Here is a 3,075-nt window from a genome sequence, read left to right on the forward strand (position 1 = left end):
GAAGAAGAAGAAGAAGAAGAAGAAAAAGAAGAAGAAAAAAAGTTAACAACAACAACAACAACAACAACAACAACAACAACAACACCTCCACCACCAACAACAACAATAGCAACAGCAACAGCAACAACAACAACAGTAACATCAGCAGCAACAACAAGGACAACAACAACAACAACAACAACAACAACAAAAGTAACAGCAACAATCACAACAACAACCAAGCTTTTATTGCGGTCTCAGATGTGCAAGGACAGGGAAAATCTTAAAGTCGAGTTCAGAGGTGTGTTCAGAACTTTTTTCTTACTGCCACATGGTCATGTAAAGTGCCATTTCTATTTTTGCTATTGGTTTTTGCTATGAAAAGTACTTGTTATCGTTGTATCTGTTGTGTTTGTTTTTTTAAGTTGCTCCTGATTTTTAAAAAAGTTGCTGCTGATTGTTGTTATTGTTTGTATTATTGCAGTAGTTGCTGTAGTAGTTGGGGTTACTGTTATTGCTGTCACTTTTGTATTTATTCGTGATTGTCGTCATCATCGTCGTCGTCGTCGTCGTTATTGCTGTTGTTGTTGTTGCTGCTGTTGTTGTCACTGTCGTTGTTGTTGTTGTTGTTGTTGTTGTTGTTGTTATTGTAGTTGCTGTTATTGTTGTTGCTGTTGTTGTTGCTGCTGTTGTCGTCGTCGTTATCGTTGTTGTTGTTGTTGTCGTCGTCGACGTCGCCGTCGTCGTCGTTGTTGTTGTTGTTGTTGTTGTTGCTGTTGTTGTTAGATCCTTATTTTTGTTTGCGGGCAGATGAATGATGATAATATTGGTCATAATAATATAATAGTGCTCTATCCCATACAAGTATAGCCTAAGCACTAAGAGACGAAAACCAAACTGTTTCACACGCACAAATTTTCGTTGTTGTTGCTGCTGTTGTTACTGTTTTCGTTGTTGTTTTTGTTGTCGTCGTCGTCGGCGGCGTTGTTGTTGTTGTTGTTGTTGTTGTTGTTGTTGTTGTTGTTTTCATTGTTGTGGTTGTCGTTGTCGTTGTTATTGTTGCAGTTGTTGGTACTGTCATTATTGTTATTGTCATTGTTATTGTTGTCGTATGATGCGGTCCCGTGGCTGGCTAGGGTAGAGGTGCGATGTATGGCATGATATAGCCTAATGTGGCTTAGTTGTTGATGTTGTATTGGCTGTAGATCAGGAGTGGTTGTCCCATGGCTAGTCTATAGTGTAGACATGCCCTGACTCTCCAAGTCAATCTGTCTTGCAGCATTGTCCTGTTCTTCCACGTCTGTCCACTGTCCAGTCTGTTTGTTAATTGGCGTCTTGAACTTGATTCCCCCTCCACGTTTCTTTCCTTCTAATTGTTCTGCACTGCTAGTGCAAGTTTGTGTTAAAATTATATTACGCATAGTATGCCTCAATCGATGTTATCTTCGCTTACATTGGTTTTGATCAGAAGATGAGATGTATGCGTCTACACCTCTATAATTTGTACAACTAGGTTGTATTCAGTTAGTTGGTCACTGACTGCAATACGTTCTAAAGTAGAGATTATAGCATACCCCCCACCCCCACCCCCCTTATCTATCTATAGATATTTTTCATCTGCATTTCTCGTTACATATTCTCACCTTTACACAGTCTCTCCTTTTTCTCACTTCTATGACTTAAGTGGAATCGGATTACCTCCAGGGACGCTGTTCGATTTCAGACCGGAAACAGCAGACGTATTTCCGCCCTCTTCGCCACGGCGCAGGCGCAGACGAGGCGGAAGAAAGTGGGCTGGGAGAACGATGGGATAGGTTTTTTGTGATCAGAGAGTCTAAATGGGGAAACGATCAGAGGGTGGAGAATAGGGCAACAGCCTTGTGTTTTTATTCTGTTCTTTTTTGTTTGGTCTGTTGTGGGTTTTTTGGGTCTGAGATTCTGCATTCTTGCAGGTGAATGACGACTGGTTTTGTGAATGTCAAGGGCGAAATATTTTCATAACTGAAACTTATGACTCGCTGTGGATACATGTAGATTTATGCTTGAGGAAGTATTGTTGTTTTTTTCTGACTTTGTCTGGGAAACCTACACATAAGAAAGGTTAAGCCCGGGATGAGATTTTGAGTGTACGCCTTGTTATACTAAAGAGCTTTTTTGTATTTGTAGACGTTTGTCGGATTTTGCACGAAATCTGTATGATGGCGAGGCAATGTTTAACCTCATGTTTTTTCATCCATTTTTTGTTTGACTTTTAGTAAGCGTTTTACGACACTTGCAACACAATTAGGTCATATAAGTGCTAAAGATTAGAAGTGTTTCAAGGGAGTAACTAGCACTAAAAAGGAGGAGAAATAAGAACAATAGATTATTGATAGGAAAAAAGCAGCAAACCACACCAGAACACCCACCAGCCACCCTCGAATCCAGTTTAGTTTTAGGTGAAATTACTGTTTGGGTTAAAATGATAAAACGTGTGGGGTGTTTCCTCAAATCCTTTTAATCACCACTAAAGCCCCTACCAACACCATATTCCTACTTTTATACTCCTCCTCTTCCTCCTCATCCCACCTCGTCTACCCCTTCCTCCTTCTAATTGTCATCATTATCTTAATTAAAACCACTACTACTACCTCCACCACCACCGTCAACCCCCCCCCCTTTTTACCACCACGACAACTACCACCATAACCATCACTCACTGACAACAACGTCATTACCACCACCACCACCACTACCATATCTTCCCTACTTCCACCACCACCACCACCACCTTCATAGAATGTCCACTCTAAACTCGTTCAGTCTTTGCCCTTAGAAAGTATAGGATGAAAGACCAGTGTTTGTTATTGCACAATACAAGCTTACTTCTCTTCCTCTTTTCTATCGTCTTGTTATTTTTGTCTCCACACAGCACGATTTTAAATTGAGCACAGAAACCCACTACGGCCCTGCCTCCTTGTCTTCTATTATCTATTTGTGTCTTATCTATTTAAGCACCATGCATGTTCTAGAAAACAAAGTAAACATTATAATATTCATATATTATATATATATATAATATACTTATATAATATGTATGCAGTTTATGTATAAGTT

This window comes from Aplysia californica, unplaced genomic scaffold, assembly GCF_000002075.1.
Source record: "Aplysia californica isolate F4 #8 unplaced genomic scaffold, AplCal3.0 scaffold00507, whole genome shotgun sequence".
NCBI lineage: Eukaryota > Metazoa > Mollusca > Gastropoda > Aplysiida > Aplysiidae > Aplysia > Aplysia californica.